The sequence below is a fragment of the Chiloscyllium plagiosum genome, unplaced genomic scaffold, assembly GCF_037043375.1.
Source record: "Chiloscyllium plagiosum isolate Xiang-an unplaced genomic scaffold, Cpla_swu_hap1 HiC_scaffold_18, whole genome shotgun sequence".
Taxonomy (NCBI): Eukaryota; Metazoa; Chordata; class Chondrichthyes; order Orectolobiformes; family Hemiscylliidae; genus Chiloscyllium; species Chiloscyllium plagiosum.
The window spans coordinates 82,776,737-82,803,932 of record NW_028270156.1 but is presented as its reverse complement, the minus strand read 5'-3'; positions in this window follow the sequence as shown (position 1 = coordinate 82,803,932).

Below are 27,196 nucleotides of genomic sequence, written 5' to 3'. Positions count from 1 at the left end.
AGGGGAGAGCGAGAGAGAGGGAGGGGACAGAGAGAGAGTGATAGAGAAAGAGGGGAGAGAGAGCTGTAGAGAGAGAGAGGGATATAGACTGAGAGGGGATAAAGAGAAAGAGAGACAGGGGCGATAGAGAGCGAGATTGGGGATAGAGAGAGGGATAGAGAGAGAATGAGAAAGACTGGGACGAGAGTGGTGAGAGGGGCAAGAGAGAGGTAACAAGGGTGCGGATATGAGACAGACAGTGGGAGAGAGTGAGAGAGAGTGAGAGGGGGAGAGAGCGAGAGCGAGAGAGGGGTGAGAGAGAGCAAGAGAGAGAAAGGGGTTGAGGGAGAGGGAAAGAGAATGCAGGCACGAGAGAGACAGTATGCCAGAGAGAGAGAGAGAGAGCTTAATCGAGAGAGTGGCGAGAGAGAGAGAGAAGGGTGAGAGAAAGCGAGAGAGAGGGGGGATAGAGAGAGAGAGATAGAGGAGATCGAGGGAGAGAGAGAGGGAGCGAGAGAGAGAAAGGGAAAGCAAGAGAGAGGGGGCGCGAGAGAGGGTGACAGGGAGGAGTGTGAGAGAGAGAGGGATAGAAAAGAGGTGTAAGGGAGACTTAAGGGCAAGACACGTCAACAGTGAGGGGAAGAGATTGAGGGGTAGAGAGAGAGTAAGCGAGAGGGACAGAGGGGCAGAGCGAGAGAGAAAGGGAGAGAGAGAGAGACAGAGAGATGGGGCGAGTGAGAGAGAGAGGTGAGACACAGACAGGGAGAGAGAAGGAGAGACAGAGAGAGAGAGACAGATAGAGTTGAGAGAGGAAGACAAGGTGTGAGAGCGAGAACGACAGGTAGGCGATAAGAGAGCGAATGAGGGATATAAGTGGCGAGAGAGAAGACGAGAGGCAGAGGGGGAGAGAGCGAGTGAGAGGGCAGGCAATAGAGAGAGAGGAGAGAGTGGGTGGATAGACGGAGAGATGGAGCGGGAGAGACAGAGAGAGGGAGGGGTGAGAGAGAGAGGGATGAGAAAGAGGGGCGCGAAGGAGAGAGGAGTCGAGAGAGGGACGGAGAGCTAATAGAGACAGAGAGAGAGCGACAGCGAGAGAGAGAGAGAGATAGAGCGAGAGAGAGTGGCGAGAAAGAGTGAGGGAAAGAAGATAGAGAGAGAAGTGTAGAAAGAGGGTAGAACGAGAGAGAGATGGAGAGAGAGCGAGCGAGAGAGAGCGAGTGAGAGAAGGAGACGGTGGGATAGACAGAGAGATAGAAAGAGAGGAGAGAGTGAAAAAGAGACGGAGTGAGAAAGAGAGGCGAGAGAGGGAGTGAGAGAGAGTGAGAGAGTGAGAGAGAGTGGGGTGAGAGCGAAAGAGTGAGAAAGGGGACACAGACAGAGAGGGACAGAGACTGAGGGGAGAGAGAGAGATTGAGTGAGAGAGAGAGGGGAGAGCAAGAAAGGGAGGGAGGGAGAGCGCGGGAGAGAGAGGGGATAGAGAGGGAGGGGAGAGCGAGAGAGGGAGTGAGAGAGAGAGAGCGAGAGAGAGTGTGGCGACAGAGTGTGAGTAAGAGAGGGAGAGGCGCGAGAGAGGGCCTAGTGAGACAGAGAGAGGGGGGAGAGGGGGAGAGAGACAGCGAAAGTGAAAGAGAGAGAGAGTGTGGCAACAGAGAGAGTGAGTGGCGCAAGCGAGGGCCTAGTGAAACAGACAGAGACAGAGAGTGAGGGTGAGAGAGAGAAGGGGAGAGAAAGAGGGAAAGGGGGAGCGAGAGAGAGAGATGGAGCAAGAGAGAGAGAGAGAACGAGCGAGAGAGGGGTAACGAGAGAGAGAGAATGTGATGAGAGAGACGGTGGGATAGAGAGAGAGAGCGAGAGAGATGGAGTGAGAGAGAGAGAGTGTGACAGAGAGAGAGCGAGAGAGAGTGGGGCATGGGCGAGAGAGTGAGAAATGGGGGACAGAGAGAAAGGGATAGAGACTGAGGGGAGAGCGAGTGAGAGGGAATGAAGGAGAGAGAGGGATAGAGAGAGGGGGTAGAGAGAGGGGAGAGCAAGAGAGAAATGGAGCAGGAGAGAGAGGGGGAGAGAGTTATCCTATCTATGCCACTCATAATTTTGTAAACCTCTATAAGATCACCCTTCTGCCTCCGACGCTCCAGTGAAAACAGCCCCAGCCTGTTCAGCCTCTCCCTGTAGCTCAGATTCTCCAACCCTGGCAACATCCTTGTAAATCTTTTCTGAACCCTTTCAAGTTTCACATCATCTTTCCAATCGGAAGGAGACCAGAATTGCACGCAATATTCCAACAGTGGCCAAACCAATGTTATGTACAGCCACAACATGACCTCCCAACTCCTGTACTCAATACTCTGACTAATAAAGGAAAGCATATCAAACGCCTTCTTCACTATCCTATCGACCTGCGAATCCACTTTCAAGGAGCTATGAAACTACACTCCAAGGTCTCTTTGTTCAGCAACACTCCCTAGGACCTTACCATTAAATGAAAAAGTCCTGCTAAAATTTGCTTTCCCAAAATGCAGCACCTCGCATTTATCTGAATTAAACTCCATCTGCCACTTCTCAGCCCATTGGCCTATCTGGTCCAGATCCTGTTGTAATCTGAGGTAACCTTCTTCGCTGCCCAGATGGAGCAAGAGAGAGAGAGAGCGAGAGAGAGAGAACGAGAGAGAGAGTGTGGTGAGAGAGAGAGAGATGGAAGGAGAAGGGAGAGTGAGGGAGAGATGGAGCGAGAGAGAGAGGCGAGAGAGAGAGTGATAGAGATAGAGAGAGGTGTAGAGAGAGAGGGGAGAGCAAGGGAGAGAAATAGAGCAAGAGAGAATGGGAGGGGAGAGAGAGAGAGAAGGAGTGAGAGAGAGAGAGCAAGAGAGAGTGTGGCGACAGAGTGAGAGAGAGAGGGAGAGAGAGATGTGAGACAGGGCCGAGTGAGACAGAGAGAAAGAGAGGGAAGAGGGGAGAGAGAGAGCGAATGAGGAAGTGAGAGAGAGCGTGAGGCGAGAGCGAGAGAGTGAGAAGGGGGCAAAGAGAGAGGGATAGAGACTGAGGGTACAGCTAGAGAGAGATGGAGTGAGAAAGGGGAGAGCAAGAGAGAGGGAGTGAGAGAGAGATGGATAGAGAGAGGGGTGGAGAGAGGGGGGAGAACAAGGGAGAGAGATAGAGAGAGAGTGAAAGGGGGGAGAGAGGAAGGGAGTGTGAGAGAGAGAGAGCGAGAGAGTGTGGCGACAGAGTGAGAGAGAGAGATGCAAGAGAAGGCCGAGTGAGACACAGGGAGAGAGATGGGAGTTGGGGAGACAGAGAGCGAGTGAGGAAGTGAGAGAGAGATAGAAAGGGGGATAGAGAGAGAGTGGAATAGAAATGGAGTGAGAGAGAGTGGAGAACGAGGGAGAGGGAGCGAGAGAGGTGATAGAGAGGGAGGGATAGAGAGAGAGGGGACAGCGAGAGAAAGATGGAGCGAGAGAGAGAGGGGCGAGAGAGAGGGAGTGAGAGAGAGAGAGAGAGTGGCGACAGAGTGGGAGAGGGGGGGAGAGAGGGCCGAGTGAGACAGAGAGGGACAGAGAGAGAGGGGGTGTGAGAGAGAGGGGGAGGGAGAGAGAGAGAAAGAGGTGTAAGAGAGAGGGGCAAGAAAGGGTGACAGTGAGGCGGTGAAGGCAGAGAGAGAGAGGGAGAAAGGGGCGAGAGATTTAGAGAGGAGGCAGATACGAGAGAGCAAGTGTGAGAGAGCGAGGGAGAGGGCGAGAGAGAGAGGTGCAAGACAGAGAGAAAGAGGGGTGGATATGAGAGATAGAGTGTGAGACAGTGAGAGACAGATGAGGGGGAGAGCGAGAGAGAAAGAGCGAGAGGCGTGAGAGAGAGGGAGAGAGCAAGAGAGAGGGGTCGAGAGAGAGAGGTGCAAGAGAGGGAAGGATGGTGCGGATACAAGTGAGTGCATGACAGAGTGAGAGAGAGGGGAGAGAGGGAGAGAAGGGGAGTGAGCAAGAGAATGTGGGAATGGAGAGATGGAGTGCAAAAGAGAGAGGAGACGAGAGAGGGAAGGTAGGTTGAGAGAGACAGACACACAGACAGACAGAGACAGAGAGAGAGAGCGAGAGAGATCATGACCGAGAAACAGACTGAGAGTCAGGGCAAGAGAGAGGTGCAAGAGAGAGGAAGAGAGTGGGCATATATGAGTGTGTGAGAGAGCGAGAGAGGGAGGGGTGAGAGGGAGGAAGAGAGAGGAGGGGTGCGAGCGAGAGAAAGAGGGAATGGAGAGAGAGGTTGGGAGAGAGAGAGAGGAGGCGAGGGAGGGAAGGCTGAGAGAGAGGGAGAGACAGATAGACAGAGAGAGAAACAGAGAGAGAGAGCAAGATAGATCACGACAGAGAGAGAAGGACAGGGCGAGAGAGGTAAAAAAGAGAGGGAGGGAGTGTGAGATACGAGAGTGAGAGAGCGAGAAGGAGCGGGAGAGCGAGGGGGGATAGAGAGAGAGGGACGAAAGAGATAGAGAGCGCGAGAGTGGCGAGAGAGTGTGAGAGAAAGAGAATACAGAGATAGAGAGAGATGGAACGAGAGAAGGAAAGGGGAGAGCGAGAGAGAGATGGAGTGAGAGAGAAAGGCGAGAGAGAGAGGGAGTGAGAGAGAGAGATCGAGAGAGAATGTGGCGAGAGCAAGAGAGTGAGAAAGGGGACAGAGAGAGAGGGATAGAGACTGAGGAGAGAGCGAGAGAGAGATGGAGTGAGAGAGAGGAAAGCGAGAGAGAGGGAGCAAGAGAGAGAGAAATAGAGAGAGAGGGTAGAGAGAGAGGGAGAGCGAGAGAGAGATGCAGCGCGAGATCGAGAGAGGAGAGAGAGAAGAAGTGAGTGTGGCGACAGTGTGAGAGAGAGAGGTGCGAGAGGGGGCCTAGTGAGACAGAAAGAGAGATAGAGAGAGAGAGAGGGAGAGATTGAGAGAGAGAGTTTGTGTGGCAACAGAGAGAGAAAGGCGCGAGAGAGGGCCTAGTGAGACAGACAGAGACAGAGACAGAGAGGGTGAGAGGGCGACAGGGATGGGGTTCGAGAGAGAGAAGGGGAGAAGTCGAGTGCGAGAGAGGGAGAGGGGCATGACAGAGAGAGGGACAAGAGAGGGCGACAGTGAGGGAGCAGAGAGAGAGAGAGGTGGAGAGAGAGGAAGGAAAAGGGTGTGTGAGTGAGGGGGGAGAGAGCGAGCGATTGAGAGAAGGGGATGAAGAAAGAGAGAGAGGCAGAGAGCAAGAGAACGAGAGAGAGATTGCCAGCGAGAACGGGGCGAGCGAGAGACAGAGGGATGAGAGAGAGAGGATTGCGAGAGTGAGAGGAGGCAAGAGCGGGAGAGAGGCCTGAGAGAGAGCAAAGAAGACAGAGAGAGAGAACGACAGACAGAGAGAAATAGTGAGAGAGACCGAGAGAGCATGAGTGGGAAAGAGAGATGAGGTGAGAAAGAGTGCAAGAGAGAGGGAGAGAGGGGGCAGATACAAATTACAGAGTGTGAGAGAGCGAGAGAGAGTGAGAGAGCACAAGAGAGAGAGCAGCAGAGAGAGGAGGCAAGAGAGAGGTGCAATAGATAGATAGAGAGGGGGCAGATATGAGAGAGGGTGAGAGAGCAAGAGAAAGACTGAGAGAGAGACCGCGAAAGAGACTGAGAGAGTCAGCAAGAGACAGGGGCAAGAGAGAAGTCCAAGAGAGAGGGATAGATAGAACAGATATGAGAGAGAGTGTGTGACAGCGCGAGAGAGGGAGAGAGAGCGAGAAAGTGAGACAGCAAGAGACAGACGACAGGGAGATTGAGAGATAGAGAAAGCGAGACAAAGCGAGCGCCCCAACGCCAACCTTGTTCAATATCTACTGCTCCATCTCCCACCCCCAACCCCGTCCAACACCACCTCCTCCCCTCCCCAACACTGTCCAATACCACCCCCTCCACTCTCTCGCCCCAACCCCATCTAATGCCACCCCTCCCCTCTCACGCCACCGCAACTCCGTCCAACACTTACTTCTCTCCCCACCCCCAACCCGAAACAACACTGCCTCCTCCACCCCCAACCCTGTCCATCACCTCCCATTTCCATATCAGCCCAACCCCGTCCAACACCCCCTTCTCACCACTCGCCCCACCAACTCCGTCCAACAGCACCCCTCCCTTTCACCCCCAACCCCGGTCATCACCGCCCCCTCCTGCTCCCAACCGCATCCATCACCGCCCCCTCCCACTCCCAACCACGTCCACCTCCGCCCCCTCCCCTCCCACCTCAAACCCTGACCAACACCACCCCCGCCCCCTCAATCTCCCAACCCTCTCCAACGTCTCACCACAAACCAATCCCACACCTCCACTTCCCACCCAGCCGCCAACATCGCCCAACACTGCCCCACCCCCTTTCGCCTGCCCACACCCATCTATCACCGCCACCTCCTCTCCTGGTTCAACCCCATCTTTCACTGGCCCCTCCCCCTCCCACCTACCAACACCGTCCAACAACGCCCCCTCCCCTCACTCCCACCAAACGCATGCAGCACAGACCCCCACTCGTCATTCCCCCTCCGCGTTCCCCCAACCATGTCCAACAATGCCCGCTCCCCAGCCCCCAACCCCGTCCAAAATTTCCCTCTCCCCCCAACCCTATTCAAAACCTGTCCAAAACCGTCCCCTCTCCCTCAACCCCGTCCAACAGCACCCCCTCCTACTCCCGCCCCAACGACGTTCAACACTATTCCATCCCTCTCACCCTCCCCTTGCGCCCCACAAACCCCCCAACACTGCTCCCTCCCCCTCCCACCCCAACCCCATCCAACACCACCCCATTCCCATTCGCACTGAACCTCATCCAGCTCCGCCCGCTCCCCACCCAACCCCGTCCATCACAGCCCTCCCGCGCCCGCACCACCTTCGAACACCGCCCCCTCCCCAACCCCGTCCAACACCGCCCCTCCCACCTCACCCATCCAACACCTTTCATCACTGACCCCTCCCGCTCCCAAGCCCATCCATCCATCACTGCCCTTCCCGCTCCCAGATCCGTCCATCACCGCCCCCTCGACCTCCCACCCCAACCACGACCATCACCGCCCCCTCTCCCCTTCCCCAACAATATCCAACACCGCCCCCTCACCCCTCACTCCCCCAATGCCGTCCAACATCTCCCCCAACCCGGTCCAACACCGCCCACCCCCCCTCCCATGTGCCCAATCCCTTCCATCACTGCCCCCTCTCCCACAACCCAGTCCAACACCGCTCCCTCTCCCAAAACCCCGTCCAACACAGCCCCCTCCCCAACCATACCCATCCAACACCTCCCTCCCGAACCCCAACCCCATCTAACACCGCGCTACGCAACCCCAACCCATCCAACACCCCCTCCCGCCCCCAATCCCTCCAATACCGCCATCCCGCCCCCAACCCCATCCAACACCGCCCCTCCCCCAACCCCGTCCAACCCGGCCCACTGCCTCCAACCCCGTCCTACACAGCCCCCTCCCCAACCCCATCCAACAGCGCACACCCCCTCCCAACCCCGTCCAACACTGCCCCCTCTGACAGCCCCGGCCAACACCGCCCGCCCTCACGCCTTCCCCAAACTCCATCCTTCCCATGGCCCTCATGCTTTTGTAAACCTCTACAAGGTCACCCCTCAGCCTCTGACACTCCATGGAAAACAGCTCCAGCGTATTAAAACTGTCCCTATAGCTCAAATCCTTCAACCCTGGCAACAATCCTGTAAATCTTTTCTGAACCCTTTCAAGTTCCGCAAAATCCTTCCGATAGGAAGGAAACAAGAATTCCTCACAATATTTTAATAGTGTTTTTCGGACCGGACGGCTGTGATGAGCAATATGCCGTCAGGGTCGGTGCTGGGTCCACTGCTTTTCATCATTTATATCAATGATTTGCATGTGAATATTGGAGGTATTGGTAGTAGGTTTACAGTAAACACCAAAATTGGAGGTTTAAAGGACAGAAGAAGGGTTCGTCACAATACAATGGAACTTCCATCAAATGGGCTGAGGAGTGTCAGATGGAGTTTAATTTAGATAAATATAAATACAAGATGATTAGGGGTTTAGATAGGGTTGACAGTGAGAATCTTTTTCCACGTATGGAGTCAGCTATTACAAGGGGGCATAGCTTTAAATTAAGGAGGGGGGGTAAGTATAGGACAGATGTTAGGGGTAGGTTCTTTTCTCAGTGAGTCGTGAGTTCATGGAATGCCCTGCCAGTAGCAGTGGTGGACTCTCCCTCATTATGGGCATTTAAGCGGGCATTGGATAGGCATATGGAGGATAGTGGGCTAGTGTAGGTTAAGTGGGCTTGGATCGGCGCAACATCAAGGGCCGAAGGGCCTGTATTGCGCTGTATTCTTCTATGTTCTATGTTCTATGTTCTATGAGGTACTCCATTTTGGCAAAGCAAACTGGGCGGAACTTAGAAACTTAATGGTAAGGCCCTGGGGACAGTTGCTTCACAGAGACGTTGGAGTGCAGGTTCATAGTTCTTTGAAAGTGGAGTCATGGATAGGCAGGGTAGTGAAGAAGGTGTACTTGCCTTTATTGGTCAGTGCATTGAGTACAGGAGTTGTGACGTCATTTTGAGGCTCATTGATTCAGCCACTTCTGAAATTGTGATTTCAATCCTGGTTTCCCTACTATCGGAATGATATTGTGAAACTTGAAAGAGTTCTGAAAATATGTTGTAGGTTTGAAGGCTTTGAGATATAGGGAGAGGCTGAGTAGTCTGGAGATGCTTTCCCTGGAGTGTCGGATGCTGAGAGATGGCCTTAGAAGTTGATAAAATTGTGAGGGGCATGGATCGAGTGAACTCCCAGGGTCTTTTTCCCAGGTTCGGTGAGTCTGAAACGGGAGGACACAGGCTAAAGGTGGGCGGGAAATTATTTAAAAGGGATCTAAGGGGCAATGTTTTCAAGCTGAACGTGGTACGTGTATTGAATGAGCTGCCAGAAAAAGTGTGGAGGCTGGTACAATTACAATATTCAAAAGGCATAAATGGGTACTTGATTAGGAAATGTTTAGAAGGATATGGGCCAAGTGCTGGCAAGTGAGACGAGATTAATTTAGGATATCTGGTCGGTATGGACAAGTTGGACCGATGGGTCTGTCTCTCTGCTGTACATCTCTATGACACTAATAAATTCAAATTAAGATGGGTTTCTCTTTTATGGAAAGTTAACAGAAGCTTAGATAATTCTCCTTGGAGCAAAGAATGTTAAGTAGTGATTTGGACCAGGAGCAGATTTGTTTCCAGGATATTTAATGTGCACAGAGAGAAATTATTAACATTGCCACAATATTTAGTAACTACATTCAGGTAATTGGCAAATAATGCAGAGTGCAAACGTGAAGATTATTTAACTCAGTAGGTTCTGAGCATCTGGAACAGTTTGAGTGACAACTGGATGCAAATTGAGCAGTTATTGTCAAAACAGATTTTGAATTTCACTTTTACAGGAAAGATTTGGAGGGCTATGGACAAAAGGGAATTTAGACTGATTTGCAGTATCTACAGAGGCAGAGCGTACAGCCCCAGTAGGCTGTGCTCTGTGATACTGCCCCATTCACTGTGAATGATGAAACTCATCCAAGGTCAGAGTCACAGAGACAAAAAAATGTACAGCACAGAAATAGACCCTTCGGTCAAACCCGTCCATCCCGATCAGATATCTTAACATAATCTAGTCCTATATGGCATCAATTGGTCCTTATCCCTCTCCACCCTTCCTATTCATATGCCCATCCATATGTCTTTCAAATAGTGAAACCGTACCAGCCTCCACCATTTCCTCTGTCCGAAGATTCCATTTATGCACTAACCTCTGTGTGAAAAAAGTTGCCCCTCTCACCTTAAACCTATGCCCTCTGGTTCTGGATTCCACCATCCCAGGGAAAAGACCTTGTCTATTTATGCTATCCATACCCCTCATGATTTTATAAACCTCTATGAGGTCTCCCTTCAGCCTCTGGTGCTCCTGGGAGGAACTAACCACTCACGTCACAATGGGGCCCTGGTGATTGACAGCAGATTAAGACCAATAGGAGACCATTGGCATGATTGTCCAGCCAATGGGAGTGAATGAGGGATGGGTCCAGCAAGCCAACAAGTGGCCATGAGCTGTGTCGGTGCAGTGTCACTGTGAGGGGCGACCCAGTGAGTGTGAGAGACTGGTAGAGAAATGGAGTCAGTGTATACTGGAAGGGTTTATAAACACACGGTGTCAGCTGCTTGACCTGAATTAGAAATTCCGGGTAAATTAGAACCAAAAGAACTGCGGATGCTGTAAATCACTCAAAACAACAAGAAGGCACTGGAAAAGCTCAGCAGGTGTAGCAGCATCTTTGAAGAGAAGTCAGAGTTAACATTTCGGATCCGTTGACCCTTCCTCAGAACTGATACTGAAAATAAATGTTGGTTTGTATGCACAAGGTACGTGTGACGGAATAAATGATAGATGGGGGTACAGTCCAAAGAGAGTTGGACAAAAGAGTGGATAACGATCTGGCTGGGGGAGGGTGAAAAGTTGTTTATGGGTACTGTTCGTGGCTAACCATAGGTAGTGTGTAATGGCAGGCTATGTGATAACAAGGCCTGGTGTGTGGGGTGGGGAGCTAGGGCGCTAGGACTTTGGAGAGTTCAGGACCTAAAATTATTGAATACAATACTGAGGCCAGAGGGTTGCAGAGTCCCTAAGTAGAAGATGAGGTGTTGTTCTTCCAGCTTGCGTTAAAGTGTGGCACTGGAAATGCACAGCAGGTCAGGCAGCATCCAAGGAGCAGGAGAATCAGCGTATTGTGAATGTACGGGTTGGGGAAGAGGGTTGAGAGAGGAGGGGTGTGCAGAGCTGGGGGTGGGAAAGGTGGCTGGGAAGGAGATAGGTAGATGTAAGTGGGGGATAATGGTGAGAGGATGGAATGGATAATTGGGAAGGAAGATCGGCAGGTGGGACAGTTCTAGAGGGTGGTGCCAGGTTGAACGGTTGGATCTAAGATAAGATGGGGTGAGGGGAAATGGGGGAAGGGGAGATGAGGAAACGTAGATGTCATGTGGTTGAAGGCTTCCCAGGCGGTAGATGACGTTTTCTTCCTCCAGGTGTCGGGTGGCTCGGTTTTGGCGGTGGAGCCGGCCCAGACCTGCATGTCCTTGGTCTAGTGGGAGGGGGAGTTGAAGTGATTGGCCACAAGACGGTGGAATTCGTTGTTGCATGAGTCCCAGAAATGATCACTGAAACATACCACAAGTTGGCCTCCTGTCTCTGCAGTGTAGAGGAGACCACATCGAGAGCAAAGGACAGCATAGGTAAGGTGTTTGGATGTGCTGGAAAATCTCTGCCAGATGTGGAAGGATACTTTAAGGCCTTGCACGGAGGTCAGGGGAAAGGTGTGGGCACAGGTTTTACTTCACTTGCCGTGGCAAGCGAAGATGCCGGGAGTGGAGGGTAGTTTGGTTGGAGGCGTGGACCTAACGAGGAAGTTACAGAGGGAATGTTTTCTGCAGAATGCTGAAAGGGGTGGGAAGGGAAGTATGTCTCAGGTGGTGGGGTCCGATTGCAGGTGGTGAAAATGGTGGAAGATGATGCGTTTTATCTGCATGGAAGCTGAGGACTGCGAGTAGCTCTATCCTTGTTGGGGTTGCAGGGGTGCGGTTCAAGACAGAAGTAAAACAAGTGGAGGAGATGCGTTGGAGGGCATTGTTGACCACATGGGAGGGGAAATTGCAGTCCTTGAAATCAGAGGCCATTTGGTATGTTCTGGAGTGTTCTGCCAGCTTGTATCAAGCTTCAGTGGAACACCGCAGTAAGCATGAGACAGAGATGTCGGCCATGGAACAGATTGTGTGTTAAAGTGGCAGGCAACTGGAAGCTCAGGAACTTTTTTGCAGGCAGATAATCAGTTACCATTTTCGCTACCTACACTGAGATGCTGTCAGACACAGGTTCCTGTTCCCTCCATTTACAACTATGCACTCTCCCAGCCAGATCGCTCTCCGTTCCTTTGTCTTTCCAAATGTTCCTGTCTCTCTTTGGTCTCTGTCCCGACCTATTATTTCCGCTTTAACTCCTACTTCCTGCAGTCCAAAGATGTGCAGGTTAGGTGAATTGGCCAAGATAAATTGTCCATAGTGTTCAGGGATGTGTAGGTTAGGTGCATTAGTCAGTGGAAATGAAGAGTAATAGGGTAGGGGGATATGGGTCTGGGTGAGATAATCTTCGGAGGGTGGGTGTGAACGTATTGGACAGAGTGGCCTCTTTCCACACTGTCGGGACTCTAATTTGGGGAAATGTCACTGGAGCCGGAACATTAACTCTGATTTCTGTTCCCAGATGCTGCCAGACCTGCTGAGCTTTCCCAGCACCTTTTGCTTGTTGTTCCTGATCGGCACCATGCGCACACCTTCCTGGTTTGATTCAGAGAGAGGGAGGATCCCGCTACTGACCTCACAATGGGGTCCAGCTGACTGATGACAGCTTCTGACCAGGAAGAAGAGGGAGGGGGACTGGCGGTTGAAATGGAACCAGCTGGTCCTCTAACCAATGGGAGTGAATGAGGGGCGTGGCCAATTGGTGACATATTACAAGTAATCCCGCCTGTGTCGTGCCACATGACTGGGTTCTTGGAGAATGTGGGAGGCGGAAACTGGGATAGTTTGAGTCAGTTTAGACTGGGAGGGTTTAATTACACTCTGTGCAGGTCGCTAGTCCTGAATTAGAAACTCTTGGTCCCACATTTGAACAAATGGGAAAATGGCTGTGGGCCTCAGTCGGTGGTAGGCCCTGGGTTGTGGCCGCCATCTTTATTGGGGGCAAGATACAGTGAGGCGCATGCGCATGTCCTCTTCCTGGGTGGGGACGGGACGATTTGAAGAGCATTTTTGCATCGAACACATAGCAAGACAATTATTTGTCTTTACTATTCATCTTGCATTGACTGTGAGCTTTGTTTAGTAAATTTATTTTATCGGATATCAATTGCGAATAATTGAGACTGGGATCTCAAAAGCAATTTTTATAGTCAGCGGAGTCATCAGGATCTGAATATGATTGTCATTTAACTGTGAAAGGAGAGAGGCTTGTCTTTGGGAAAATACCTCCAATATTTTTGTCAAGCGAATAGCAGAAAGATGTTCAAATTCGTGGTTGTATCACCCTTAGGATTTGTGCTCTGTTCTGAGCCCTGCAGCTGAGGAAGGAGATTGACCTAAGAGGGATCACATAGTTATCTAAATTAGACCTTGTCTCTTTGTAGGAATCGACATGTGGGATATAAATGAATTAATGTTATTTCTGCAAGTATAAATTCTGATACAGAACAGGAATGAGAAAATACATATTCAGCAAAAAGAAAGGATATGTTAGCATGAGACGTGAATACAGAACAATGGTGGATATATGGGCAAACAGGAAGACATCTGTTCTCCTCGCTTGCACAGAGACACAGGAACAAACCCTAATTAAAGAGGTCAAAGTGGCCTCTGGATGGAAATAGATGCTGATAGAAGAAAAGATATGCCTAATCAATAACCTACGGTAGACTGACGTCAAACACCCTTATGGGAGTCAGAGATAAGAGTTTGTCATGGACAAGACAGGATAAACAGAAGTTGTGGGATCAGTCTTAAGGAAATGAGTGACGTAAGCGAAGCAGGGAACAGAGAATGGAATAAGGAAAACACATGGGAAAAAAACAGTATAAATTGCAAGGGTTTTTTGGGATAGACTGTGCATTTTGTCATTACCTTACCTGGTAATTAGACAAAGCACCCACCTATAGGTGTATAAATAAAACGAAGCTGTTGTTCAGATCTTTGTCTCGGACTGAAATTATTAAAGTGAGTGAGCTTTTGTTTCTCACAGACAAATGTATTCCCAATCACCCACTTCATGATTTTAACATCTAAATTCCTAATTTTCAATTGCCTGCAAACTTCCCATTAAAATTTCTTGTGGTCTCAAATTCCAGCCCCTTTTCAGGTGGAATGTTCCAGATTCTGACAACTGTCTGTTCATCCAGAAACTGCTGAAGTCTATGTTGATTCTGGGGTTACAAAGGGCTGAACTGAAAGAAGGGGTGCTGTTCCAGAGCATTGAGGTGCATTGGAACAGTACAGGAGGTTGAGGGCCGTGCAGGTGGCAGCAGGCAATGAAAATGACAGGGCTGCACTGTGAGTGCTGCTTGGTTCAATGAGAGTGTTTTGGAGTTGGGAGAAAACATAGGGAGATGAGACAGGGAGAAGTTGAAGCTGAAACTCAGTTTTTGTTCAGGCAGTTCAGAAATTCAAGTGGTCCCAAAGGGAACAACCAATTTGTAAGTGATACCTGCAGAGTATGATTTAACAGTTTTTAAAGTATAATATATCAGATTAATCAAAGATCGCGGCTTTTTATTGTAATGGACATGTTTGAGGTGAAGGAAGGTTGCTAGTTCATTTAAATTCCTTTAATGGGAATAATTAGCTGAATCTGGAGAGATGCTGTAACAGGAGAGCTCAGACCCGTGGTGTGCTCCTCTTGCACAATGTTGGAAATTAGGGACGCTTCCAGTGTCCCTGACAGCTATGTGTGCAGGAAGTGTGCCCATCTGCAGCTACTGGGAAACTGCTTTTCAGATCTGGAGCTGAGAGTGAACCCACTGTGGAGCAACTGTGATACTGAGAGTGTTATGGGCAGCACGTTTAGTGAGTTAGTCACACTGCACGTGAGGGTTACACAGGCAGAAAGGGAATGGGTGACGATAGGTCAAGTAAAACGTGCAGCCAGGGAGTGCAGGAGTCCCCAGTGTTTACCTGCGTTCATCACTCCTATGGCAGCTCATTCCATACACCCACCAATCTCTGAGTGAAAAGTGTGCCCCTCAGGTCCCTTTTAAATCTTTCCCCTCTAACCTTAAACCCAATACCCTCTTTGTGACACTGGTGGAAACAAAGACCTTGGCAATTCACCCTATCTATGCTCCTCTCAAGGGGAGTTCATACCTGACAAATCTGTTAGAATTCTTTGAGAAGTTAATGGGCTGGTCAGACCAAGGAGAACAAGTGGATCTTTTCTATGTGGTCTACCATACAGCATTTGACAAGGTGCCTGACAGGAAGCTGCTGAGTAAGGGTATGGTGTCAGAGGCCAGACCTAGCATGGATAGAAAATTGGCTGTCTAGCAGAAGGCAGAGATTAGAGATATAAGAGTCAATTTAAGGATGGAAGCTGTTGACCAGTGGTGGTTCGCAAGGATCAGTGTTGGGATAATAGCGTTTCACCTTATGATCTGGATGAAGGAACTGAGGGCATTATGGTAACGTTTGCAGATGATACAAAGATAAGAGGATGAGCAGGTAGAACTAAGGAGGCAGGAAGGCTACAGAAAGATTTAGACTGGTTAGGAGAGTATGCAAAGATGGAGCAGGTGGGATACAACGCGATAAATTGTGAGGTCATGCTAAGTGGCATGGTAGGCTAAGTAGTAGTGTAAGTTATTTTCAGAAATCTGAAGTGCAAAGGGAATCCAGTCCAGGATTCTCTTAAGCTAAACTTGCAGATTGAATCGGTAATTAAGAAGGCCAATGCAAAGTTATCCTTCATTTCGAGAAGACGAGAATATTAAGGCAGGGATGTATTTCTGAGACTTTAAACAGATGTTTGAGGAGTCTGGGTCTATACGCGATGGAGTTTAGAAGGATGAGGAGGGATGTAATTGAATCTTATAGAATAGTTCACGGCCTGGACAGAGTGAATTGAATTGATTGGAATTGAATGTCACGTGTAAAACTTTTTATTGTAAACTTTGTGAAAAACTTTGTCTTGTGAGCAATACAGGCAGATCACAGAGTTAAGTAGCATAGATAGAAAATGATAGGTAAATAGTGGCAAAAACAAAAACACAGGTGGAGGTGAATGTTAAGAGTTTGTGAGTCCAATTAGTCTTCTAACAACAATAGGGCAGAAACTGTTACGAAACCAGCTGGTGCGTCTGTTCAGGCTTCTGTACCTTCTCCCTGATGGTAGAGGTAGTAGAAAAACATTGCAAGGGTGGGATGAATCTTTGAGAATTCTAACAGCCTTTCCTTGACAGTGGGCTTGGTAGATGGATTCTACAGATGGGAGGATGGCCATTGTGATTGTCCGGGCCGAATTCACCACTCTCTGTAAACGTCTCTGATTTTGAATGGTACAGTTGTCATACCAGGTAATGATACATCCAGACAGAATGCTCTCATGACACACCTATAAATGTTGGCAAGGGATTTGCCGTCATGCCAAATTTCCTTAGAGAAATTTCAGGAAGAAGAGATGCTGTTGTGCCTTTGTAACCAGTGCATCCACATAAAGCGTCCAAGAAAACCTTTTGTGACAGACCACTCCGAGGAGCTTGACCCTCTCCACTTGTTCCATCTCTGTGCTGATAATGTGTAGGGAAGCATGAGTAACATCCTGCCGAATGTCAATAATGAGTTCCTTGGTTTTGCTGGCATTGAGAGCTAGGTTGTTCTGAGTGACCCATTTTTCCATGTCTTCCACCTCCCGTTTGTAATCTGTATCGTCGCCATCTGAGACTCGACCGACTATGGTGGTGTCGTCAGCGAACTTGTAAATGACTTCCGTCTGGTATTTGGCGACGCAGTCATGGGTATACATAGAGTACAGTACGGGGCTGAGTACGCACTTCTTGGGGGCTCCAGTGTTTAGTGTTAGTGAGGATGAAATATTGTCCCCAGCCTTCACTGATAGGGGCCTGTGGGTCAGGAAACTGAGGATCCAGTTGCAGAGAGTGGGGCTTAGTCCGAGATCACTAAGTATAGTAATCAGTCGTGAGGGGATAATATTATTGAAGGCTGAATTGTAGTCGCTGTCCTTGGTGTCAAGGTGTTCTAGAGAGAAGGGAAGGACCAGTGATATGGCATCTGACGTGGATCTGTTGGTCTGATAGGCAAATTGGATTCGGTCAGGAGCAGTTGAGATACTGGAGTTGATTAATGCCATGACCAGCTTTTCAAAGAATTTCATGATCACCGAGGTTAGGGCCACTGGGCGGCAGTCATTGAGACATGCTACATGAGCCTTCTTAGGCACAGGGATGATGCTGGCCCTCTTAGAACAGGCAGGGACAGTGGCCTGCTGCAGGGAGAGGGTGAAGATGTCCAAGAAAACCTCTGCCAGTTGATCTGCCCATGCTGTGAGTGCACAGTGTGGTTCTCCGTCTGATCCTATCGTTTTTCTTGGATTCACACGAAGGAAAACCGATCTGACCTCACGTACAGTGACGGTTGGTATAGGTTCATCAGGACTTGTCGGAATTGGTGTTACCTCTCCGCTAAAGTTCTACTCAAAGCGAGCATAGGAACTGAGACGATCCGCGAGGGGCGTGGCATCATCTGCTATCTTTAACTATCCCTGTTTAGAACCTGTGATGTCATTTAGTCGTTGCCATAGTTGTCAGGTTCTGTCTGGGTCTCTAGTTTGGATCGGTACTGGTCCTTGACTGTGTGTAATGACTCTGCGAAGGTCATACTTGGATTCCTTATATTTGAGTCGGTGTCCTGATCTGAAGTTAAAAATCACACAACACCAGGTTATAATCGAATGGGGTTAATTGGAAGCACACTAGCTTTCGGAGCGACGCTACTTCATCAGGTGATTGCCACCTGATGGAGTGTCGCTCCGAAAGCTAGTGTGCTTCCAATTAAACCTGTTGGACTATAACCTGTTGTGTGATTTTTAACTTTGTATACCCCAGTCCAACACCAGCATCTCCAAATCCTGATCTGAAGGTATCATGTCTTGTTTTTAGCAGGTTCTGAACTTCTTGATCCATTCAGAATTTCCTGTTGGGGAACATCCGGACTGACTTCCGGTATGCAGTCCTCCACACACTTGCTGACAACATCTGTTACGGTGGTGGCGTATTCGTCGAAAGGTACCTGCGGACTGTTTGAATGTGGCCCAATCAGCCGATTCCAGACAGCACCGGGGTTGAAACTCTATTTCTCTGACCATCACTGGACCTTTTTCCACGAGGGGGTCTCCTGCTTGAGTTTTTGCCTGTAAATTGGGAGAAGAAACACGACATAGTGGTCGGAGTTTCTGAAATAAGTGTGGGGGATGGAGTGTTCAGCATCCTTCACAGTGGCGTAGCTTTGGTCTAAAACGTGGGCAGGTAATGTCCTGGTGGTACTTGGACAACTCCTTCCTTAGATTGAATTGATTGAACATAGAACATAGAACATAGAAGAATACAGCGCAGTACTGGCCCTTCAGCCCTCGATGTTGCGCCGATCCAAGCCCACCTAACCTACACTAGCCCACTATCCTCCATATGCCTATCCAATGCCCACTTAAATGCCCATAATGAGGGAGAGTCCACCACTGCTACTGGCAGGGCATTCCATGAACTCACGACTCGCTGAGTAAAGAACCTACCCCTAACATCTGTCCAATACCTACCCCCCCCCCCCCCCCCCCCCCCCCTTAATTTAAAGCTATGCCCCCTTGTAATAGCTGACTCCATACGTGGAAAAAGATTCTCACTGTCGACCCTATCTAAACCCCTAATCATCTTATACACCTCTATCAAGTCACCCCGAAACCTTCTTTTCTCCAATGAAAACAACCCCAAGTGCCTCAGCCTTTCCTCATACGATCTTTCTACCACACCAGGCAACATCCTGGTAAATCTCCTCTGCACCCGTTCCAGTGCCTCCACATCCTTCCTATAGTATGGCGACCAAAACTGCACACAATACTCCAGATGCGGCCGCACCAGAGTCTTATACAACTGCAACATGACCTCCGTACTCCGGAACTCAATTCCTCTACCAATAAAAGCCAGTACGCAGTCGAAGTTACAATAAGCAGGGCCTCGGGATGTTCCATCTCCAGAGTGTTAGTGGTGGAGTACAACACATCCACAGCTTCCTCAACCTTACAGAAGTTAGTACAGCAGCGGTAAATTTCTATGTTAGTGTGGATATTGGGAAGATGGTTTCACAGGCAGGAGAGATTAAGATCCGAAAGGCACCAGCGTAGAGTATATGGAAGCCTGTTTAGAAAGAAGATAAGGAGAAGCCTTTTCAGCAAGAGAGTGATGAATCTGTGCAATTCATTGTCACAGAAGGCTGTGGAAGTTAGATCATTGAGAACATTCAAAACAGACCGATAGGTTCTTGTTTGTCAGATTAACTGCTCTGTAATTGCCTGGCCTATCCATGCTGCTCTTCTTGAACCACATTAATTATCCTCCAGTCATTCGGCACTTCACATGTGGCCAGTAATCTATTACATATATCCACCAGGGCCCCAGCAATCTCCTCCCTTACCTCCCATAGCAGCCTGGGATACATTTCATTGGGCAGTGGGGATTTCTCCACCTTTATGCCTGTGAAAATATTTAATATCTCCTCCTTACTGATCTTGACATGTTCCAGAATCTCACCATCCCAACTGTAATGCCCAGCTACAATGACTTTCCCCTGTGTGAATACAGATGAGAAGTATTCGTTTAAGACCTCACCTACTTAATCTGGCTTCATGCGCAGATTGTCCCTTTGGTTTCTTACAGGCCCCATTCTTTAGCTGAGAATCCTCTTACTCTAACTCTGCTCATAACATAACTTGTGGCTTTTCCTTAATAGTAACTGCCGAGGATATTTCATGGCAATTTTTACCCCTCATTTTGAAGAAGCCCCTCACCCTCTCTATACTTGTGAAGGGCTCCACCTGGTTTTATTGCACTGTACTTTCTTTATCAAACTCACAATATCGCTTGATCAATATTTACTGGACTTGCTGCCTTTGCCATTCACTGTTCACGGGACCCACTGGCTGTGAATTCGTACTTTCTTTGTGACATTGTTCAAGCCCTTGCCCATCTCTAACATACTCTCACCACCTCCAGCATCTTCAGGTCTCCCATTTCTTATTATATGATTAAACCCTGACAATGTTTCCTCTTCCTGGTGCAATGCTCCTGCTAGTAGACCCCTAGCGATCCCTTTAACAATACTTCCACATTTCTAAAGCATTGACTTCATCAGAATTGTTAGGTCTTTTTGTCTTCTTAGCATCTCTTAATAAAATCTGGTAATTCCTGGGAATCACTGGGCCAAAACTCTCCAATGTGGTGAGGAGCATTGGAAAGGCGTCAAGCACCTCGAGACTTGCTGTGGGGAGAAAGGGGAATCCAGGAGAAAACAGCACAAGGAGCGCGCTGCCACACCAACGCCCCAGCCACCCCCTTCCCACGGCCACCTTTTGCCCCAAGTGTAACAATCTGTGGAAGGCCACATTTGTCTGTACAGCCACCGACAGACTCCCCCTGAGAATGGGAGGGTATCAGCCTCATCTGTGACACACTGCCAATGAGAGGATATAGGAAGATTCAATCCCCTCTCCATTATCCCAGTGCCATTGTTACAAATTCCATTAATTCCCTGTTAATGCAGTGTCAAACAATGTAATGCTGTAAAGGTGCCTTAACACTGTCCTTCCAATTCTGTGTTCTGACTCTTTTTTAACCACAATTTGGTTTCCTAATGATTGATAATCTGAGTGCACATATTTTCTTGATCATCCCATTGTTATCCCTAACTATGAGAGTTCCCCATTCTGCTTCCCGTTCTATCTGGCATTTCGCAATATTGTGTAGCTGTGAATATTAATGTCCAAACATTTTGTTCACCCTGTGACCACGTCTCCCTGATTGTGATTAGATAGACATCATAAATCACACGTGCGTATCCCTTATTGAAAATGCTTCGTGCATTCAAATTACGAAACAGTAATTTACTTTTTTAATGAAATTTCCAGTCACAAATCTATTTGCTGCTGTACACTTTTTGGTTAAACTCAGTCACTTCCTGTTTCTTTCTGTTTCACCTCAGCCACATGCCCATGTTTCAATATTTCAACCTTTCTCGATGGAAGTGGGAATTGCCTTTTAGTTGAGCCCTGTCCCTCCTCGTCTGTATCAGTTTAAAGAACTCTGCATTATCCTTGTCATATGATTGACCAGGGCACTGGCTCCAGCACTCTACTATCCCATTACAATAGGTGACTCCTCCCTCAGTACTGGTAGTAGTGCCCACTGCATCAGAACCACTTCTTTTGACATCATGGTTTGATCCTGAAAACTTGCTGCACTCTGGTGATGTCACTCAGTATCTCTACATGTAGTATCCCTCACTGTGTGTGTCTAATTGCTGCCTCTGTCATTGCCGTTCGCTCCAGCAGCTCCTCCAGATCCTGAGCCAACAAAACCCTCCACTCCAGAGAGACACAGCAGCACAGGCCAGGGATGCAGACTGGGGTTTTAGAGATCTCTGCTGGACTCAGTGCGACTCTACATGAGTTATCCTCACTGCATCAGTCTAAATTCCCATTCTGTTTATTTCTGCCTCGTACAGGTAATCAAGATGTTCCTCACTCCTGTCTCATCCATCACCTCATTGAAGATACTTGGTCAGCCAGAGAGAGATGGAGAAGGAGATCTGGAGCCTTCAGTAAATCCTTCAGCCAGTAAGATCACTCACATTAAATAGCACAGTGAGGGGTTAGTGGTCTTCTGTATTCAGACCCGGAAGACAGGACACAGATACAGTGCTGGGCAAGGAACCACAACATTCGAGGCTTCATTCCCACTATCTTGTGAGGATCCTGCTCTCACCTCTGCTGGACTGGTTCTCACTGAGACAGCACAGGGTATTCTAGGCATCAATCCTGACCCATGTTGTATTCATGATCCCTGTAATATCCTCCAGATCCGATGATCCTTCCTCTGTTTGGAATCTCCTCTTGTGCACACAATCCCCTCTGTCTCTGTCAGATTCTCCAATCCCTAACACTCTAATCCCTAAACATCTGCAATAGATCCTAAATTCCTTCATTTCCTTAAACCCCGACAGTCCTGTCTATCCCTGTAAGCTCCTCTTACCAATACAACCTCTATGTCAATGTATGTGCCTTTCACCTCTACATCCGTCCCTATCTGGGTAAACCTCTCCAGCTCCTACAACCCTTCCTTTTCTGTGAAAAATTCTTCAGTGTATTGAACTGTCCCGATATATGTAATCCCTCCTACCTGAGAATCTCAACATCTGTGTAATCTTCCAAGAGACTCCTGACCTGAGAAACGTCCTCCACCTGTTAACATCCTCCGTGTCTGAGGATACCATCCAGTTCTACAGTACCTATCATGTAATTTAACCTCAACAATCCTAATGAAGATGATAAACTCTTCTTCTCTAAAATAGACTCAATCTCTGTGAACCCTACAGATTCCTACTACCCTCCCTATGCATGTAATCTCCTTCAATCACTGCAAGTCTTTGTACCTTTGACGTCCTTCCCATGTGACTACACTATTTATCTCCATTACCTTCATGAGCCACCGTAATTCTCACTGTGACTCTCACCATGTCCCACCCCTACATCCTTCCGTTTCTCTGAAAATACCCCTTATTCTTAAAACTTTCCCTTTCTATGTTACCTGTTTCAGCCTCCACAACTCTCCCTATCTCTGTAGAAATTATACAGTCAAAGCTGCTCAAATAACCTCCAAACCTCCTGATCTTTCTAACTCTCTTTAGTTGTGAAACACTCCCCATCTCTGTAACATACTATCCTACAGGGTTGAAAGCCCTCCCTATCTTTGTATGCTCCTCCAATCACTACAACTTTCTCCGTCTTTGTAACATTGTCCTGGAACTTGAAACCTCCTGATTACTGAACTCTCTTCAGAACTGCACTTTCTCTACTTCTGTTACTTGGCCTTGATCTTAGAAATCTCCCTGTCTGTATGATCCCCGTCAGTCTCTGCAGCCCTCACTGTCTCTAACCACCAATTGCCTCCACAACGCTCCCTCCATATTTTACCGATTCCAGTCCCTTCAGCACTTTCTATAACTGCATACTCCCCATTTTCCAAGGCGACTCCAGATCCTACAATGTCTGTCACAATCTGAATCCCACACTCTATCTAATCTGCAAGTGTCTCTATAATCCGTTAAGATCTGCAGCCACCACTACTGTCCAAATTTTTCTTCGGTCCTCCAGTCCCATTAAGCTTCGTATTCTTGCATTAACTAAAGCCTGTGTATCTTAGTACGATCCTAAAATCTTTCATGTCTCTGTAAACTGCTCCAACCCCTCCACTATCTCCACAAACACCTACAGACCTGAAGCACGCTCTTTCTGTGTAACTTCTTCCAGTCCTGACAACACCCCCACTCTATGGAGCACCAATAATCTTCCCTTGTTGGGTAATATCTTTATGTCCCTGGCAAAATCCTGATCTTAGTATCATCCCTAATCTTTGTGACTCTCCAGTTCCTATAAGTCTCACTTTCAATTTCAGCTCATCCAGTCCCTACACCTATCTGTAATCTTCTTATCTTTCTCCAATTCTTCGCACTTGATATATTTAAATTTCACGCTCATTACCCCCCCAATCCTCGCGACCGCAGGAACCTCTTTCAGAATGTGCAACCCTCCCCATCCTTGTAACTGTCTCCAAACTAGCAAACCTGGCATTCTCCATTGTCGTCCTATCTTTGTAGCCTCCAGAACATAGAAGCCACCTTATATCTGTAAACATCTTCAGTCACTACAACCTTCCATATCTGTTCATATACACAGTAGTCTTCTCCCTGAAACGCCCCCATCTGTGCCTCTCAGTTTGTCAGCCTCAAACTACAAACATCCCTATCCCTATCTCCAAAATCTAATCCAGCTCCGTCTGCTGTTAATTCCTCCAATCCCCAAACCCCTTTTGTCCCACTAACATTCTTGACCAGATGTAACTCTGTTTAACTTGAACATCTGAGAGCTCCTGTAAGCCTCCCTATCTCTGTAACCTCAACCCATCTATTCAACCCCCCACGACTGAGGAATGACTCCCTGAATTCGCCATAAGGCAGATTAAATGACAGTGAACAGATGTGATCGAACTGTTATTCCGGAGATGTGGCTGCAGAATGACCATCGCTGGGAAGTGAATATTGACGGATTGTTGGGATCCAGGCAGGCTCGGCAAAAAGCCAATAAGTTGAGAAGAAAGGATGAGACTAATGCATTAATGAGACAGTCATGTGGATCTGAAGATCATAATTTGGATTCTATTTGGGTGGAACTGAGAACAAGCAAGCAGCAGCAACCGTTAGCAGGAATTCTTTTATAGGTCTCAGACAGTGATGGTAATGTCACTATGGTTACAGTCAGGACACTGAATGTACTTGTAGCAAGGGCAGTAGAGTAATTGTGTGTGATAGTAGTCTCCATCCCGACTGGATAACTAATGAGTATCAGCGCTGTAATTGTGAGAATCTTGGATTGTATACGAGATGGTTTTCTATAACATCACATCAAGGAGCCATCAGCAAAATTGTCAATTGCACATCAAATGCTGTGTAATAATAAATATCTAATAACCCCATTATGAAGGAGTTGAACGAGCAGAAACCCATGATGTTATAATGTAGATACTGAGTTTGAGTTAAGACGATGAGATGTAGGAACTGAATTAGGTCATTAGGCACACTGAGTGCGCTCTGTTCTTCAATCAGATCATGGCTGTTATGATGATCCTCAACTCTACTTTGCTTCCTTTTCCACAAAACCCTTGTTTCCCTGATTAATTAAAATCTGACCATCTCTGCTGTAAATATTCCTAATGACCCAGCCTCGACAGCCCGATGCCGTCATGAATTCCCACAGAGTCACTACCCTCTAAGTGAAGACTTTCCTCCTCATCTCCATGTTAAATGGGTGAGCACTTGCTGGGATATTATGCCCTCTGGTTACAGATTCTCACAATTGAAACGAAAGGAAGTGACAAATAAAATTATTGTAGATGACATGAAAACTGGTAGAGTTGGGGTAATGGGCAAGGATATCCAAGATTGCAGGAGGTTACAGATCAGTTGGAAAGATGTGCAGAGAAACGGCAAACTGAGTTTAATCTGGACAAGCATGAAGTCATGTCAAATTCAAGAAGAAAGTTAGGATTCTGACGGACATTCATATATAGAAGGATCTTGGTGCAAGTGGCAACAGAAGTGCTTCACATGTGAAAGAAAGCTAATGGAACGCTGGCCTCCTTCGAACACAACGTTGAGTATAGTGGTTTGCATCTGATGTTGTATTTGTATAAAACCTCTGGCCACATTTAGAGTACCGTGTGCAGTTCTCATCTCCACACAATAGGAAGGATGTGGAGGATTTGCAGAGGGCGCAAAAGGGGTCGGTCAGCATGTTGCCTTTGTGAGGTCTTTTAAGCGTGTGTTAGCTGTAAGAGTAAATTAAGCAAAGTTGGATTCCTTTGCGAGAGTATCAGAGGCTGGCCGGCGACCAGGTACAGGAATATAACATCAGGACATAGATAGATAATGTGAATAGGCAAGTTTCAAATACTAGAGCGCATAGTTTTAACGTGAGAAACAGACAGTTGAACCGTGATGTGTGATGCATGTGGGGCACAGAGAGAGTGAATAGTGAGAGACTATTTTTTCCTATGGCATATATGTCTATTATGAGAGGTCATAATTTTTAAGGCGAATGGAGGATGGTTAAGGGGAGATTTCAGAGTTCTTTACACAGAGAGTGGTGAGTGGGTGCAATGCACAGCCAGCGTTGGCAGTAAAAATAGATACATTATGAACATTTAATAGACTCTTGGATAGGCACATGGATGGTCGTAAAATGAAGGGAATGTAGGTTAGGATGCTCTTATAGTAGGATAAAAGCTTGGCATAATATTGAAGGCCGAAGGGTCTTGAGCTGTACTGTTCTGTGCTGTACGTTCCATCTGGTAAACTGGGTTATGATTTCAGGTCATGGATATGGAATTCAAGAGGAAGTAGGCAACTAGATATAAAATTGGCTTGATGATAGGAGACAGAAAGTGGTGCAAGACGTTGTTTTTCAGACTGGAGGTATGTAACTAGCGGTGAAGTGGGTCCAGTGTTGTTTGTCATTTTGATAAATGGTTTTGGATGGGGGTATTGGTTTCCTGGTAAGTAAGTTTTTGGGTGAAACCGAAATTGGTGGTAAAGTGGACAGTGAAGAAGTTTAGCTGTGATACAATGGATAAACAGTACAGCTGGGAATGTGGGCTGAGGAATAGCAGATGGAGTTTAATTAGATAAATGTGAAGTGTTCCATTTTGGTAAAATAACCCAGGGCGTGATTTGTACACTTAACGTTCGGGGCCTGGGTATTGTTGTCAATCAGTGAACCAGAGATGCAGGTACACAGTTCTTTGAAAGTGGTGTCACAGGTGGTGAAGTAGGCGTTTGGGATGGTTACCTTCATTGGTCAGAGCAATGAGAGTAGGAGTTGGGATATCATGTTGTATCTGTACAAGACATTGGTGAGGTTACCATAAAAGCCATTGTTGATCAGGAGGAAGAACTCGTCTGGTTCACTTACGTTCTTTCAGGAAGGACATCTGACATTCTAACCTGGTCTGGCCCACATGTGACTCCAAACCAACGACAATATGGCTGACTCTGAGTTACCCTCTGGGTAATTAACAGTGGGGCAAAGAATGCTGGTCCAATCAGTGACACCCACACCCCATTAATGAATAAATAAAACTCTATGACATATGTCCCTCACTACCTCTGCAAACACCTCCAGCTTCTGCAATTCGTACTGGCTTTGTAACAACATTCAGGTCCTTGCCCCTCTCTGTTATACTCTCTCACCACCTCCAGCACCTTCACCTCTCCCTGTTCCTATCGTGTCAATAAACCCTGACAATGATTCCCCGTCCCAATGCCCCCCTCCTGCTGGCAAACCCGTTGCAATCCGTTTAAAACTGACTCCTAAAACAATCTCTCACTTCAGGATTTTAAGTACTTTCTGGTGATCTTCTCAGCCTCATAATCGAATTCGACCCATTTTGTCCTAAGTGAAAGGCCAGTGGAGATTTCTTGCTTTTATTTTGTCTCTTTCAATGCAGTGTCCTTTTGTTGAGTATGTTATATTTTTCCTTCAAATGTTTTCCATTGTTCGTTTACACATGTCAATCTGTTTAGACTGCTTCCCTTGGTCTGTTCTCCTCTCAAATTCATGTAATTGGCAATTTTTGTTTCTAGTTGTAGCTGTCCTTTCTGTAATTCACTTTAAACTTTATATTCTATTAAACCGCACTTTATCACAATTTCCCGGAGGATCTCTCCAGGTGACATTACTCTTTAACTAAGTTTCATCACACAACGGTCGCTCTGAGATTGTGCAACTGGC